The sequence below is a fragment of the Ornithorhynchus anatinus genome, chromosome X1 (assembly GCF_004115215.2).
Source record: "Ornithorhynchus anatinus isolate Pmale09 chromosome X1, mOrnAna1.pri.v4, whole genome shotgun sequence".
NCBI lineage: Eukaryota > Metazoa > Chordata > Mammalia > Monotremata > Ornithorhynchidae > Ornithorhynchus > Ornithorhynchus anatinus.
This window is the reverse complement of record NC_041749.1, coordinates 39,240,075-39,258,141: the sequence shown is the minus strand read 5'-3', so window position 1 is coordinate 39,258,141 and position 18,067 is coordinate 39,240,075. Positions and strand designations below refer to the sequence as shown.

General features: G+C 44.2%; 1 protein-coding gene and 1 non-coding gene across 4 annotated transcripts in view; one reads left to right on the top strand and one right to left on the bottom strand.

Annotated features, from left to right (window-relative positions):
* Positions 1–18,067, top strand: part of ARHGAP26 (Rho GTPase activating protein 26) — a 472,294-nt gene that overhangs the window by 27,330 nt on the left and 426,897 nt on the right. The gene's annotated exons all lie outside the window — the stretch shown is intronic.
* LOC114806767 lies at positions 7,117–7,254 on the bottom strand. The gene has a single exon (XR_003754829.1). It is a non-coding gene; the product is annotated as a small nucleolar RNA SNORA7 (small nucleolar RNA).

Here is an 18,067-nt window from a genome sequence, read left to right as displayed (position 1 = left end):
TTACTGTGTGCAAAGCACTGTACTAAACTGTTGGGAGAGTACAGTACAATGAACAGACACGTTCCCTGCCCACAGTGCTCTATATGCTGCACCCTGTACTAAGCACTGAGATAGGTACAAGCTAATCAGGTTGGACACAATCCATGTCCCACATGGGGCTCCAAGTCTTAATCTCCATTTTATAGATGAGGGAACTGAGGCCCGAAGAAGTGAAGTGACTTGTCCAAGGCACGGGTAGATGCAGGCTAATCAGGTTGGACGTAGTCCACGTCCGACATGGAGCTCACAGTCTTAACTCCTATTTTACAGATGAGGAGATGGAGGCACAGTGACGTGACTTGCCCAAAGTCACACAGCAGACAAAATGGTGGATCTGGGATTAGAAACCAGGTCCCTTTGATTCCTAGGCCTGTGTTTTATCCACGAGGCCATGCCGTTTCGTAGCAGAGCAATGATACTTAGCCCAGCTGTTATGATCTTTTCAGCCTACAGATACAGAAAAAAACAGGGAGCAGCACCAAGACCAGATGCTAGGTATAGACGGTACAGAAATATTTGATAACATTGGCAGGCCTGACTTCTGACAACTGTTAAGTAAATACGATCTTTCTGAGAGGTTCACTCAGATCCTGAGGGTACTCAATCAGTCATATTTATTGCACTTCATTTTGTTATGGTCAGTTGTCAGAGGCTCTGCTTGACCCTTTTCCCCTCACCATTAGCAAGGTAGTATGGTCAGCCCAGTCCAGGTAGTAGAGGTTGTCATCGATGGTATTTGAGCATTACTGTATGCAGAGCACTGTACTGAGTACTTGGGAGAGTACAGTGCAACAGAGTTGATAGACCTTCCCGGTCCATCTTGAGCTAACAGCCTAGAGAGGGAGACAGACATAATCGAAATAGTTTTGACTGAGCACCTGCTAGATGCATTGCATGGTATGAAGCACTTGAGAAGAGCAAAGGAGTGACACTTTCCTTGCCCGCAAGGAGCTGATATTCTAATGGAGGAACAGGGATAAAACCATTCATAAAATGTCATCAAAGGAAATAATTAGATATACCAAATTGCTGAAGATGGGTATAAATAAGTGCTCAGTGCTTGAGATGGCTGACGTGTTTATGATTTGGGATGCCACAAGTGAATCAGGAAAGCTTTGAGTAGGGGGTTTTTAGGAGCACTTTGAATATGGGGAGATTTGAGGAGGAGGCCGTTTTATGGCAGGGGAGCTGGGTGAGAGGAAGGATTAGGTGGGGGAAGAGAGCAAGGTACAGATAAACTATCTCGGTAGCACTGAAGAGAGTGAGTTGGAGTAGCAAGTCGAGAGAGCAGATATATAAGGTGGGGAAAGCCGGTGGTGAGCTGATGGTGAGGGGTTTTTGTTTGCGGAGGCGTAAGGGAAGTGAGTGGATGGTTTTTGAGGTGTGGTGAGATGCAGGCCAAGTAATGCATCAAGAACATGGTGATTGCAGCAGGATTTAATTATTGAGCACTTACTGTGTGCAGAGCATTGTTCTAAGTGCTTGGAAGAGGACAGTATAACAGAGTTGGTGACATGTTCCCTGCCTGTAATGAGTTTACAGTTTAGAGGGAGAGACAGGTAATATAAATAAATTTTGGATCCATACATAGGTTCTGTGGTGCTGAAGGAGGAGTGACTAAAGGGTGTAAATCCAAATGCAAGTGTGACGCAAAAGGAGTGGGAGAAAAGGAAATGACAGCTCAGTGGCATAGAAAACTGCACATTTTTGCTCTAGTTTTTTTTAGTTTGGTTTGAAGCTTGATGCCACGTTGCCACAGTCGTAGAAATCTTGACTTTCTTGATGACTTTTTCTACTTCTTGGTTCATAATGCATCAATGTGCTCTCTGGTCAGTAAAATTGAGTGACACAGTAATAAGTTCTGTGTCGTTAATGAAAATGTTTGACTGTGTGGAGGGCTTTCCCAAAGCAGGCTGATTACATAACCTTGGTCTGTCCTCAGGCTATTTGCCGGTTCATAACACTTTACCGACTTTATGATGTGGTTCGCTGAAATGCCACTGCCTGAAAAACATTGATTTATGATACCTCTAAATTGACATTCAAAGACTTGAGCGAGGGCAGGAGTCCTTGTGCAAAGATTTGAAGATCTTTAAATTGTCCATTGATAGCTCTGTGAATATTAGAAGCTATTAAATCGTTATTGAATTATGGTTTGAATGTGGCTAGAACGATTGCAGATTGAGATGAGCTGTGGATTAGTTCCCATTTTCCCCTGAGTCAAAAGTTGCTTTTGGGGAAGGAAGGTGCTTTGCCACTAGTGGAAGTTTTTTAATGGATTTCAAAGCATTTATTATATGTCAGTTGTTAGTAAACAGAAGATGAATCCTTGAGTTTGAAGACTTTGGTTCTAGTTTCAGCCTTTATCACTCTTTGCTGTCTGATTTTCTTCTCACTTAGCTTGGAGTAGAAGTTGGGGGAACCTAAGTTCTAGCCACGTGGGACAACCTGATGACCCTGTATCTCCCCCAGCACTTAGAACAGTGCTCTGCACATAGTAAGCGTTTAACAAATACCAACATTATTATTATTAGCCCTAGTTCTGCCACTGGCTTGCTCTAAGAACTTAATAATAATGTTGGTATTTGTTAAGCGCTTACTATGTGCCGAGCACTGTTCTAAGCGCTGGGGTAGACATAGGGGAATCAGGTTGTCCCACGTGGGGCTCACAGTCTTAATCCCCATTTTACAGATGAGGGAACTGAGGCACAGAGAAGTTAAGTGACTCGCCCAGAGTCACACAGCCGACAAGTGGCAGAGCTGGGATTCGAACTCATGAGCCCTGACTCCAAAGCCCATGCTCTTTCCACTGAGCCACGCTGACCTTCTTTTAACACACTACTGGTAGTACACAGATACCTGTCCTTCAAATATTTGGACATAGGGAAATTTGGTGTTTGGAAAGATTAAATCCAGCATGAAAGCTCCTGGAAACCAGGGCTGGTCATTCTGAAGCAAAGCGAGAGCTTTCTACAGCATCTTCTAGGTCCCTGGATCTGGGTCTGAATTGTTTCTAGTTCAGTGAAACATCAATTCTGGGAATTGTACTCATACACTTGCTCTCCATCTGAAAATTGAGCAAGATCCAAAACGGCAGCTGAAAATTGTTTTTGCTCTTAAGGACTTGAAAGCCAGCTCTGGGTTCTAAAGCAAATCAAGATGGTAACACCCACAACAGTCCCTCACTTTAACTCACATCTTGAGAGATCTTGTTTTGTTTTTAAAATGTGAGCAGTAGCTGTGACTTTTTATTCCCTGATGCCCAGTCAAATGTAATGTAATCCACTGAAAGAACTGGCAGAAAGAACAGAAAGTAAAAATCAGAAATTGACCAATGCTACACAACCTTTCCTTACCCTTCTACATTCATTCATTCATTTAATCATATTGAGTGATTACTGTGTGCAAAAGACTGAACTAAACGCTTGGGAGAGTGCAATACAACTACAGAGACACTTCTTGCCAACAGTGAGCTCACCGTCTAGAGGGGGAGACAGACAATGAAAATACATAAATAGATTGATAAGACTAATCATTATTAAGGATAATAATCCACTAGACTGTAAACTTTGTGGGCAGAGATCCTGACTGCCACCTCCTTTGTGTTATACTTTCCTACGTACTTAGTACCGTGTTCTGCACGCAGTAAGTGCTCAATAAATACCATTGATTCATTGCTGGAATCAGCAGCTGCTGCAACATTTATTATGAGTCTACTATGTGCAGACCACTGTTGGAGGCACTTGGGCAATCAATCCCTGCTCTTGAGAAGTTTAATGGGGAGAGAGATAAACCCATATTTCCTTTGTTTCAGCATTTGTTACCTAAACATTTGCAACATAAATCGTATCCTGAAAACCTCTCAATCTACTCGGCAAAGGAGTGTTTCTCTTCTGTTTTCGTGGATGAAATCCCTCATCACTGAAGGGAAAAGAAAAATGCTTGTTTTGAATCTTGTCATTATCATTATTTAAGGATTGACCTACTGAGTGTGAGGCACTTACTAAGCAACTAGGAGAGTATAAGCAAGTCACATAATAACTGTGGTGTTTTAAGTGCTTACTATGTGCCAGGCACTTTAATAATAATGTTGGTATTTGTTAAGCGCTTACTATGTGCAGAGCACTGTTCCAAGTGCTGGGGTAGATACAGGGTAATCAGGTTGTCCCACGTGAGGCTCACAGTTAATCCCCATTTTACAGATGAGGTAACTGAGGCACAAAGAAGTTGTGACTTGCCCACAGTCACACAGCTGACAAGTGGTAGAGCCGGGATTCGAACCCATGACCTCTGACTCCCAAGCCCGGGCTCTTTCCACTAAGCCACGCACTTTATTATGTGCTGGGGTAGATACAAGTCATTCAGTTTGGACACAGTCCCTGTCCCACATGGAGCTCACACTCTTGTTCCCCATTTTACAGATAGGTAACTGAGGCCCAAACAAGTGAAGTGACTTGCCCAAGGTTCCACAGCAGACAAGTGGCAGATCCGGGAATAGAACCCAGGTCCTTCTGACAACCAGGCCCTTGCTCTATCCACTAGGCCTTGCTGCTTCTCTAAGTCAATAGAATTAACTGAGCACTTAACTCTGTGCAGACCACTGGACTAAACACTTGGAAGGGTACAGTGAAGGTAACAGACATGATTCCTTCCCCCAAGGATTTTACAATCTACCAGGGGAGATGTGCCAAAATAAATTGCAAGTAGGAGGAAGCAATGGAGTGTAAATATGTGCAAAAATGCCGTGTTGGAGTGGGGTGAGTACCCAAGTAGTTAAGTGATGTGGAAGTGCTGAAGTGGCAATAGGGGCAGAAAATCGGGTGGAGATTGGATATTGGTCACCGAAGGCCTCCTGGAGGAGCAGTGATTATTTAGAAGGATTTGAAGATGGCGCGAGTCAAAGTTTACCAGATGTTAGGGGAAGGGAGAGCATGAGCAAAAGATCGGTGGTGAGAGATGAGAATGAGGCACAGTCAATAGGTTGGTTTAAGAGGAATGATGTGTGTGAACTGGGGTACAGTAGGAGAGGAGTAATGATAAGTAATGGGGGGGAGAGCTGATTGAGTGGCTTCAAAATCCCTGCCTTCCAGGAATTTACAACCTAAGGGAGTCGTTAGAAAGACAAAAATTATTTACAAATTGTGGGCCACAGGGAGGAAGAACAAAGATATAAAAATATGCAATACAAATGTGTCTAAGTGAAATAGTTGAAAAAACAGTGGAATGTGAAAAATTAAAATATGCTTTGGTATATAAATACTGAGAATAACTGTCATTTGCCTGCATGAGCAAGCCGTGAGGCCACAGCGAAATGGTGGGATGAATATTTGTGGAGTGTTTTCCCTTTTAGAAGGTGGGGGATTTTTTTTTTCCCTAAATAAAATTTCCTATTCCTCATTTTGGTGGGACTGGAAGAGTCAAAATCCTTAATTAATTCTTCCATCACCCAAAAGTACTGTGACAGTCATTTTGAACCCAAACAAGGTTTCCTGATTTTTTGGGGGGGGAGCTCAGCGAGGCTGATATACTCGGAGATTTTTGCCAGTCCCTAAGGCTCCTCTTTAGAAGATGGATTTAATCTCACTTCACTTCTCATTCACTTAAAAGTTGCCTTCAGGAAAACAAGAAGATGTAGAACATGCAAGCACCCACTGACCATGTCTGCGTGGGGTAAACTTGCTGGCAGATTGAACGAAAATAAATTGACATTTAATGATACCTCATTCTTTAGAGACCTTAAAGAGTAGATCTGACATCTGCCCTTTAAGGTGTGATTCAACTGAGTAGGATGCGGTAGTACTAGATGAAGCTGGTACAGAGAGCCTTATTCTGTCACACCAATCCTTTTGCAGAATGATGTTATAGAAAAATGATACAGGCAGCAAAATGGGTTATGGAGTGGAGAGGCGAGAGAGCGGGGACCAGTGCGGGGCTGTTAGAGTAGCCTAGCCAGGATATGTTGGCTTGGACCAGGGTGGTGGCTCTTTGGATACAGAGGAAGGGGTGGGTCTGGGAAATGTTGTGGAGGAAAAGCTGGCGGGATTTAGCAGTTGACTTAAAAGCCTGAATTGAAAGGCGGTGAAGAGTCAAGGGTCATACCAAGGATGGAGCTTCTGGGATGGAAAGGATGATGATGGTGTTGAATGTGGTGGGAAAAGTAAATGGAGGAGTGGGTTTGGGGGAGAAAGAGGAATTATCTTTTAAACATATTGAGCTTGAGGTGCCAGTGGGGTATCCATGTGAAGATATCCTATAGGCAAGAGGAAATGCTAGAATGCAGGGGAGGTAAGAAGTTTGCCTAACAAAGTGTGTGTGTTTGTGTGTGTGTGTACAACAGCGCTAAAATCCATCGTTTCCTCCCCATCCAAACTGCTACCATGTTAATCCCAATGACTTATCCTATCCCGCCTTGCTTACTGTATCAATCTTTTTGTTGACCTCCCTGCCTCCTTCCTTTCCCTACTCCAGTCCATACTTCACTCTGCTGCCCGGATCATTTTTCTACCAGAAGGTTCAGTCCATATTTCCCTTCTCCTCAAGAACCTCCAGTGGTTGCCCATTCACCTTCTGCATCAAACAGGAACTCCTCACCACTGGCTTCAAAACACTCAATCACCTTGCCCCCTCCTACCTCACCTCACTACTCTCCTACTATAATCCGGCCCTCACCCTTCGTTCCTTTAATGCTAACCTTCTTACTGTACCTCAATCACATCTATCTCTCTGCCGACCTCTCACCTGCATCCTGCTTCTGGCCTGAAATGCCCTCCCTCCTCATATCCAACACACAGGTACTCTCCCCCACCTTCAAAGCCTTATTGAAGGCACATCTCCCCCAAGAGACCTTCCCTGACTAAGCCCTTTTTTTCTTTTCTTCAACTCCCTTCTCTGTTGCTTTGATTTGCTCCCTTTATTCATCCTCTCTCCCAGCCCCATCGCACTTATGTACATATCTGTATTTTATGTATTTATTTATATTAATGTATGTCTCCCCCTCTAGACTGTAAACTCATTGTGGGCAGGGAATGTCTGTTATTTTGTTATACGACAGTATGTAACTAGCACAGGTGAGTTTTCACTTGTAGCAGATGGCCATCCACTTGCTAGCCACTGCCCAAGCTAGGAATGGAATGGATTTTCCTCTGCCTGATTCTCCCTCCTGTAGTTGAGACTGATAGAGTACTGGAAACTCTCCAGGTATGATCCTGAGAGGGGAGAAGCTTGCTACCTAGGTTTTGTATCCCTGGATTCTTCACTGGCTTTCAGCTCTCACTTTCAGTCTCCTGCCAAATCCTTTTGGATCTTTTGGCACAACATTTTCTGGGCCCACTCCATCCAGACACCTACTACCCTGGACCAAGCTTTGGATTTATCATGAAAGATTGCATAAGCAATTCTTATAGCACATTAGTTGACTGGATGTTGGGGAGAGGGGGAGAATTAGGGTGATGAGAGGGAGATTTTTGTGAGATTTCTCATCAGCACCACCACTACTTGTCCTCAGGCTACAAACAGATCCTGGAGTAGGCTCTGAGGTGGTAAGGGTGATTTGTGGCTCTACAACTATTGGTTTTCAGTCAAGCAGTGGTATTTATTGAGCACTCACTGGTACCAAGCAATATATTAAGTGATTGAGGGAATGCAATATGAAAGAATTGGTAGGCATGGTCCCTGCCTTCAAGGAACTTTCAATCTAGTAGGGGAGACAGACATTAAAATAAATTTTAATAAACAGAGTATAAGGTTATAGACATACATGTTCTGGGACTGGGGGTGAGTATCAAAGTGGCTGCCCACGAAAATGCATAGGTGATACAGAAGGGAGGGAGATGAGGTCAGGAGATAAGATTAGTCAGGGAAGGCTTCTTGGAAGAGATAGGATTTTAGTAGAGCTATGGATCAATCAATGGTATTGAGTGCTTACTGTGTGAGAGAGTGCCAGATGGGGAGAGTGGTGGTCTGTTGTATATGAAGTAGGAGCGAGATCATGAAAGCAAAGAGTTGATGATGAGAGAGACAAGGCAATTAGGAGTTAATAGAGGAGCAAAATGTGTGGGCTGGGTTTAGGGGAAGAGGTGTTAGAGCACCCTAAAGCTGATGTTGAAGAGTTTCTGTTTGTTGCAAAAGATCGATGAACAACCTTTGGAGTTTTTGAGGAGTGAGGAAACATGGACAGAAAATAAAATGATCCAGGTGGCAGAGTGAAGTATGCACTGGATTTGGGAGAGACTAGAGACAGGGAGATCAGCAAGGAGGGAGTTGCAGTAATCAAGGCAGGATATGACAAGGGCTTGGACCAGCATAGCAGTTGGGATGGAGAGAAAAGTGTAGATTCAAGAGATGTTGTGAAGGTAGTGCTAACAAGATTTGGTGACAGACTGACCGTAAAGATTGAATGAGAGATGAATCAAGGAGTAGGGCTTGAGATAGGGAGGTTGGTGGTGATCTATACAGAAATGGGAAAGTTGAGGGAGGAGAGGGTTTGGGTGCAAAGATGAGAGGAGTTAAGTTTGAGGTGTCAGGCAGGACATCTGTGTAGAGGCGTCCTGAAGGCAGGAGGAAATTTGAGCCCTCAGAGAAGGAGAGGGGTTGGGGCTGGAGAGGTAGAATTGGTAATCATTTGTGTAGAGATAGTAGGAGTAAGCCATAGGAGAAAATGAGTTCTCTGAGGGAGCGGGAGTAGATGGGGAATAGAAGGGCACCCAGAACTGAGCCCTGAGAGATTCCCACAGGGCGTGGGAGGCAGAGGAGGAGCTGGCCAAAGACATTGAGAAGAAGTGGTCAGAGAGATAAGAGGGGTAACAGGAGAGGATAGTGTTAGTGAAGCCAAGGTTGTAACTTCTTTGATCAAAGGTTGATGTATGGTGTTAGATTTGCCTGGTGCAAATTCAGGGAAGTGGACTTTTTGACAGGAACATTCCTTTCAACAAATATGCCAGCCCCACACAGGCACAGCCACTCTATTTTTAGTCCCCAAGTCTTGCCAAACATAGTTTTAGCAATGTCGTCTTTTTTTTTGTGTGTGTGGGGAGGATAAAGGGGGAAGGAAGGAGAAGAAAAGGGGGTGGAAGAGACGAAATGCAAAATGAAGTAAGGCCATCTAACTTTATGGCTTAGGGTATGCTTGCAAGACTCTCTGGGGCTGAAAGAGAGAGACCTCATACAGCTCCTTCTCTTTCTAGTTTTGCATCTCATGAACCTCATTATTTCTCTGATGCTTTCAGCAAATCTGACTTAACTAGGACAAGAGGACTCTGCCACACATTAGAAGGCTAGCTGAGCTCCCAGTGCCTTCTTGGTGACATCCTAGCAGGTTCCTGGAGGCTGGCTGACGTCGATTCTCCCGAAGATTAGTTGTAAAGCTGAGGGAAGCCATTATTCTCGGTACTTCTTATTTATTCAAGAACCAGTGGGTGGAGATGGATCAGCATCCTCTTCCCCTAACTTGTTTAGGCCCAAGAGTGCCTTTCTGAATCAGGCAAAGAGTGTGGGTATGCCTGGGGGATTGTTTGACCTACATATCAACTCTCCTCCCTCCCCCACTCCTCTTCACTGTACTCATTGGATAGGGATTATGTGCTGCAGTCACTTGTAAAACATGTTGCCAAATGCAGAGCCGAATCCTCATTGAATTCCTCAGTGAATGCTAGAAACTAAATTGTGACCTTCTGGGGCAATAGCTCTGCCGATCAGCTGCACTGCGATGATTTTAGGAATGGTTGAGGGTCAGGAGAGAGAGAAAGGAACTCCCTGCCATCCCTAGAAAATGCCAAGGTGAAGAAACCTCTTGCAGGATTTACCGGAGAAGCCCGGGGTGATGGCACAAGTCACTCTGTGAAGCTTTTCGGGAAGAGGGAACCTTGAAATGGGCAGTCAGTGGAATTTACTGAGAGCCCACTGAACGCAAAAGCACTGCACTTGACACTTGGGAGAATTCAAGAAAAGCCTGACACATGTTTCCTGTTCATGAGAAATTTGCAATCCAATGGGGTGATGGACATATAATGAGAAGCAGTGTGGCTTCGTGGAAAGAGCACGAGTTGGGAATCAGAGGTCGTGGGTTCTAATCCTGGATCCGTCACTTAGCTGTGTGACTTTGGGCAAGTCATTTAACTTCTCTGTGTCTCAGTTACCTCAACCGTGAAATGGGGATTAAGACTGTGAGCCCCACGTGGGACAATCTGATAAACTTGTCTACTCCAACACTTAGAACAGTGCTTGGCACATAGTAAGCACTTAACAAATACCATCATTATTATTATAATTATAAATGGTGGGACTGTAAGTACAATGAACCAAGAGCGGGTATCAGAAATAATACTCGAATTTACAGATATACATAGGCTTAGTGGAAAGAGGACGGGCTTGGGGGGTCAGAGAACCTGGGTAAAGTGACTTGCAATATGAGCAAGTGACCTAACTTCCCGGTGCCCAAGTTTCCTCATATGTAAAATGGGGATTCAATCCCTATTCTCCCTTGTACTTTGATTCTGAGCCCCATGTGGACAGGGACTGGGTCCCACCTGATTATCTTGTATCTACCACAGTGCTTAGAGCAGTGCTTGACACACAGTAAGCACATAACAAATATCACAATTATTGAGGATGGATATAAATACATAAGCGCTCAGGGTAACTGCCCCTTGAGGGTCAGGGACTGTGTCTAATTCCCACTCTTTCACTTAATACAGAGCTCTGCACACAGTAAATGCTTAATTAATACTATTATTATTACTACAACTTGAGGTGTTGAGAATGAAACTTAGAAAACTTCCTGGAGGAGGTAGCATTTTTAAGGGGTCTGAAGATGGCGGCTCCAGGAGAGGTTGGGAATAAAAGGAGGGTTTGGGGCCCGAAAGGACTCTAGAGCCCAAGTAGGTCTGTAAAAGGAGTAATAGGTTCCTGAGGCAGGGTGGGAGGTGCTTTGTGCATTTACTTGGCTTCCTGTTTTCTTCCCTCCTTTCTTCTGCTTGGAGTAGCTCATCTCTACATTAGTACCACTCAGTTTCATTACTCCCGTGTACAGGAAGCAACCAAAACCCATTCCTAGTAGTTGCCAAAACAAACTGAAGTGGTTCTTTAGCAAAATGCGGAATATTTGTTCTGCTTCCAGCTTGTAATTCTATCTCTGTCCTTTCTCCATTGTAAGTGGAACTGGCCAGTTATCTTCTCATCAAGGGCTCTCATTAAAGCCAGGGGAAGGTTTTTCTGTTTTATCAGAGAGACTTTCAAAGCTTTGGAGGCTTATTTGTTTTGCTGGGGATGTTGGAGGGAGTGCTTTTTCCCCTTCAAGGTGTGGCTGCTTCTCTTTCAGGAGTGGGGGCTCTGGAACCACCTTCATCTGTGTTGCAGAAAAGTGTATTTTTCTCTCCCCAATTTAGGTGACGTTCATTTTAGTTTCCTATATCGTTCTAATGGTAGACACATCCCTGTCCTAGAAATGGCTGCATTTTGGGGGTTCAGGAAGTCCTTAGCCTTAGGACACAATTGGTCCCTGAAATTTTAAGTTGAAATCAATCAATGGTATTTATTGAGCACTTACCGTGTACAGAACACTGTAGTGAGTGCCTGGGAGAAAGTATAACGTGACAGAGTTGGTAGACATGTTCTCTGACCACAGTGTAATTTGCTCAATTTTTCCTGCAAAGAACAACATTGTAAATGGGCTTCTTGAACCAGGTGGTTCCTTACTTGCACTAAAATTACTTAGTATCATATACTGTCAGTTACAGATGAGTTAATGGGGATGCATTGGGTTATTTGTTATTGTCTTGTCCGGTTTCCCCAGATTCTTGTCTAGATTGGGCAGCTCCTGCCACCAACTTCTCCTCAACCCGAGGCTCATACTGCAGGGCAGTATGAGTCCAGGAATCCAAGGCTGAACCAGGATGGTCCGGGGAGGAAGGGGCCGCACAACCACACCTACAGCTGATGCAGCTCCAGTCCCGTGCTCCTTGATCGCTTGCTTGTTTGCATTAATGTCTGTCTCCCCACTTTAAACTGTTGTGAGCAGGGAATGTGTCTGATTATTGTTATACTGTACTCTCCCAAGTGCCTAGTTCAGTGCTCTGCGTGCCATAAGTGCTCAATAAATATGGTTGACTGACACTTAAGGCAGCATGGCTTAGTGGATAGAGCACAGGCCTGGGAATCAGAAGGATGTGGGTGCTGATCCCAGCTCTGCCACATGTCTGCTGTGTGACCTTGTGCAAGTCACTTCTCTGGGCTTCAGTTACCTCATCAGTAAAATGGGGATTAAGACTGGGAGCCCCATGTGGAACAGGGACTGTGTCTAACCTGATGATCTTGGATCTACCCCAGCGCTTAGAACAGTGCTTGGCACACAGTAAGCACTTAACAAGTACGTAATTATTATTAGTGGACCCAGAGGACCCCTGGAGTAGAGTTGATCAGAGGGAGATTTGGGTGTGGGAAGGTGTGTGGGGAGGAAGAGCTGAAAAGCAATGAATGAGGGGACAGGATGAGTTGATAGCAGAAGAGCTTGGTTTTGAAGAGTCGGACTTGATGCCTTGAACTTAGCGCAAATTGAGAGGAATAGGAAGCACCATTTGTTGTCCCTCAGACTCTCAACAATTGAGAACAATCTGCAGGCAGATGGATGGGAGCTGGGAAACCTCTGCCAGGATCAGTTCCAGAGAGATTCCTCTGCCTTAAGATGATCTCAGGCTTAATGGCAGTTATTTGACTTTGGACTTTAAAATTTGACTTTCTCCAGCTATTTTCCAAAACATGACAAGATTTGAAGATTTTTGGCTGCTCTTTGGGGCAGATTTTTTTTTTTGAAGCCCTATCATGTCTCTTCGTGATAAGCAGCTCTCCAAGGCAGAGACTTGGTGGTGATGGTGAAAGAGGCCCGTTTCCCCAAAATTACTGGCCGTATTTTCATACAGGGAAACCTTGTGGCTTTTTAGGCAGCTGAGGAAACTGCTGTAGCTGCTTTAATTTGTACAACTTTTAAAATATTAATGTGCATAGTTTAATTGTTAAAATTCCCAGAGGCTTTTGAGGAAAAAAATCAACTACATTTAACATTCTATTTGTAATAGAGTGGAGGCTGAGAAAAAACGGCAACTGTATTTTCATCCTCCCATCTACACTCCCCTTCACTGTAAATCTCACACTATTACATTCAATAGATTAGACCTGCAAGGATGTCGGTTAACTTCTGAGCTTGATTCAGCAATTCCTGACTAGCCAGTATTCTTCAAGCAGTGGTATTTATTGAGCCCTTACTTTGTGCAGAGCAGTGTATTAAGCCCTTGGGACAGTACAACCGAGTTAATAGACACCATCCCTGCCCACAAGGAGCTTACAGCCCCTTCCCCACCCGACCTCCCCCCGCCCCCACCTCCACTTCCTTCCTGAGGAACCACAGAAGAGCCAGAGGGAGAAAACCAACTCATTGGAGTTTCTTGGAAGAGTGGCAGGAGTCTGGGGTAGACTTGGCCATGGGATCCTGAGAAGGGTCAGCAGAGCCAAGCCCCCTTAACCGGATCTTTCTTTGACCCTGCAGCCCCTTGGTGTAGTGGTTAGAGAATGGGCCTGGGAGTCAGAAGGTTCTAATCCCTCTCCCCAACTTGTCTGCTTTGTGACCGTAGGCAAGTCACTTAACTCTCTGTGCCTCGGTTACATCATCTGGAAAATGGGTATTGAGACTGTGAGCCCCACGTAGGACAGGGACTGCGTCCAACTCGATTAGTTTGTATCCACCCCAATGCTTAGTACGGTACCTGGCACATAGTAAGTGCTTCATAAATACCATAATTATTACCTTTCCTTGGCCAGCTCCCTCCAGCTGTTTCCCCAATTCCTCGGCTAATTCTATATCTTAATCCCGTGGAGGCCCACAGTAAAATGAACCTATGGGTGCTTTGCAGAGCTCATCCACTCAGCCTTCATGATGGGCTTACAAGTTAAGAAAATGGAGAAACTGAGGCGATGACCAGCAAAGGGCTTTAATAAGTCAGTGATGGAATCTGCCTTAGAATCCTGACCAATTCTTTTAGAACATGTTGTAAAAATGTTTCAAAGGAAACATTTCTACCTTTTTTTTTTTTTTTTTTTTTTACCAAAGTATGACTCAGTGGAAAGATCGTGAGACTGGGAGCCAAGAGATCCAGGTTTCAGTTCTGGCTCCACCATTGTCCTGCAGTGAAACCTTGAAGCCATTTCCTTGTCTGTAAACTGTGGATAAGAGAAAATTGTGAACCTCTTGTGGGGCAGGGGCCGTGTCTGGTAGGATAACCTCGGATCCACCCCGGTGCTCAGCACATAGGAAATGCTTAGTAAATGCCATATGTATTATTATTGTCTTGAGCTGTGGAATCTTAAGCTTCTAAGGGTGTCCTGTGGACATCTCTGAGGAATTTGGTGGAGTCTCCAGTGCTGCTTAAGTTCCAACTGAGCCCCACTGAAGGTCAAGAGAAGTATTTTTCTTGCTGGCTGGGTGCAGAGGAGAAAAAACTTTGTCTTCTCCCTGAATCTGCTGTAGAATATTGTATTGCTTAGTAGGGAAGGCTTAAGGAGGTCAGGTACTTCTCTAGTCTAGTGATTCACTGGTAGGTGTTAGGGTGAAGAGGATTCAGGGGAACTCCCCCCCCGCCCCCGCTATATTTTCCTTCCACCCCAAACCAAATAATTTGAAACTCTAGGGAGAAGATGGTAGAGATTTTCAGCCCACTCTATTAAACATAAAGCCAAGAATTATACCGTGGTAAATCTTCAAAGACTGAAGTAGTACAGGAATTATTAGTTCTAGAGCCCTGGCTCACTGTGGGCTTCCTGATATTAGCAATCTCCAAAGGATTCCCAGTTGGGGGTAATTGGGATGGGAGGTTGGGTGTCCAACAGCTATCTCCGCCTCCCTCTACTGGGATCCTCTCCTAGCTGTGGTTGTGGCCTGAAGTGGCGATCCTTTCCTACAGCTCCTGACCGTTGCTGTGTTACCTGGGCAGAAGAAGGGAAGGAAGGATGGTGACAATCTGGTGTCAAGAGGAGGACACGAAAAAGTAGTTCAGTATTCACATTCCCTTTTGTGGGTCCTGCGAGTAGCCCCCCTCAGTCAGGCAGTCAATCGTACTTATTAAGCGCTTACTGTGTGCAAATCACTGTACTAAGTTCTTGGGAGAGTACAGTATAACAGTAAACAGACACATTCCCTGCCCACATGAGTGGACTGGTCACTGTCTTCTGGAGACTGGAGATTCCCTGCTCTGTGCTGGACTGCAGTGTCTCTAGTCAGTGCTTGAGCACATAGTAAGTGCTTAACAAATACCATCATCATCTTTGGTCTGCCATTTTCTTGTTTGTGAAACTGGGGCCTTTCTCTCTCTATTGACTATGAGCTCGCTCCTGCTGTGTCTTTTCTCCTACTGTGCCCCTACAGCCCTAGGTTGTCAAAAGGGCCTTTTCCAAGAGCATGGAGGTAATTAAGGAGTTGAATTGCTTCCAGTCACCTCCAAGCCTCATTTGGGCAATGGGTTGTGCTTTCCTTTTGCAGAGAGAAACTGGGAAACCTAATAAGAAGGGCAGGCTTGGCTGGGGCATTGTCAAACCTGCTTAATTGGGCTCTAATTATACTTTCAGCTGGCATATTGGGCAATGTTTTAGGAAATCGTGGATTGCCCAAGAGCTGATTTTGAAAAAAGTAATTTCTGCTTGGAAGGGGAAAGTGGTGAGTCTGTATTTGGCAGTTCCAGGTTGGCGGAGGAAGAGGACATAAAGAAAACCAAGGCAATTCCTTCTTCCCACTAGGTACTACTCCCTCAGCAACTTGAATGAAGTTTAGAGCCAGATTTTTTTCATTTGTAAGGCTGCAAAGTAGCCTAGGCTCCTACACCTTCTAATAGTATGCTGCAAGACTGAAGTACAGAAGGCCGTTTGGTCAGCTCTTTGGAAGAAGAACCTCAGTTAACCAACCAGTGCCAGTTGAATTTGGCCACTATTGGAGACAGACCCTGGAGTCAGTAGTCTTACATGAGAGGTGGCTGGATTGGAGAAGTTTAGCATGATTCGTCAGCAATCTTGTGTTAAAGCAAGTCACTGCACTCCTCTGTGCCTCACTTACCTCATCTCTAAAATGGGCATTGAGACTGACAGGGACTGTGTCCAACCTGATTTGCTTGTATCCACTCCAATGCTTAGTACATAGTCTGGCACATAGTAAGTACTCAACAAATGCCATTATTATTATTATTATCATCATTATTGTGATAGTCTGGTGTTATCCTTGCTCTGGGAAAGTCTATTCTGAAAAAGTATGTCCATCTTTTTATTCTCCTCTACCTAGGTTTAGAAAGTATTGAGCCACAGAATGAGTTGCTACAAAATCCAGCCAGGTTGGACAAGTGACTGTTGCAGTTATAATTACATTTATATTGGCTTCTGTGTCATCTATGCATTTTGATCTGTGACCATTTGGACATTTGATATTTGCCCCAACCTCTCACCACTTATGAGCTTATCTTTACATTGTATATTGTAAATGACTTGTTTATTCATATTAATGTCCGTAAGCTGTAACTAGACTGTAAGCTTGTCTTGGGCAGAGAATGTGTCTGCTAATTTTGTTGTATTATACTATCCCGAGAGCTTAGTACAGTGATTTGCACTTAGTAAGCACTCAGTAAATATGATTGATTAAAGGATGGGAATAATGGGAATGGGACCAGGTTGTAAGGCTGCCCATCCTTTTTTTTAAAGTAATTTTTTAAAAAAGGTATTTAAGCATTTATTATTTGCCAGGCAGTATACTACGTGCTGGGGTAGATAAAAGTAAATCAGGCTGTACATGGTCCTTGTCCCACATGGGCCTTAGTGTAAATCACCATTTTACAGAAGGAACTGAGGTAAGGAGAAGTGAAGTAACTTGCCCAAGGTCACACACAAGACTTGTTGCAGAGCTGGGATTAGAATCCAGCTCCTTCTGACTCCCAGGCCTGTACTCTAGCCACTAGGCAACACTGCTTCTGCCCCTTTTTTGAATCCTTTATCTAGTGTGTGATGTTTGTCCCCTAAGCAAAAGGCCTACAGTTACCCACCTCAAGCTGGGAGCCTGGGACAAGATTTCAACAAGAATCCAGCAGTAGGATCTATCAGGCATTTCCTAGGACATGATCCCTGTCTCCAGGGAGTTTAAAGTTTAGCATGAAGAATATGCGTTCTGGGGGGATGGTATGTTGGTCTGCACAACGGAGAATCTGAGTGTGTTTAAAGAACTGTTTGGTAGAACCCCTTGCCTCCATTTTTTTTTCCCCTCCAACTTAAGTGTTTGCCCACTCTTTACTGTTAAATGGGTACCTACTGAGGAACTGGTCTCCGATTATCAGAAGTCTCAGAACTCAATTCTCATAATTTATTGAAGCCAAAAAATCTCTTGCAGGTCTCTTCCCAATTTATCCCCTGCTGCTATTTGGACACATTGGAAGTTTTCTTGTAAGCCCCTTATGGGCTGGGATCCTGCCAATCAACATTGTAGTAAGGTGCTCTGCACACAGTAAATACTCAGTAACTATCATTGATTCGTACACATTTTCTCCTTTTCTCCTGAGCCCCTCGACTTGCTTGTGGAAGTCAGTCAGTCCAACAGTGACATATATCAAGTACTTACGGTGTGCAGAGCCCTGTACTAAGCTAGTGGAAAGAGCAGGAGATCCAGGTTCTAGTCCCGGCCTGCCACTTTCCTGCTGTGTGATCTTGGACAAGTCACTTCTGTGCTGCAGTTTCCTCGACTGTTAAATGGGGAAAAACTATTTTTTTAAAAATCTTATTCGTTAAATGCTTACTATGTGTCTAGCATTATTCCTAGCCTTCTCCCTTTTTTTCTCCTTCCCTCTTCAACTGTGAGTCCCACGAGGGACAGGGACTGTGACTGATCTGATTATCCGGTATTTACTCCAGTGTTTAGCACAATGCTGTGCACAGGGTAAATACTTAATAAATGCCTTCATGATTATCATTAGTAATGATTACAGTCTTCCACTACTCCTTAATCATGAATTCTGCTACC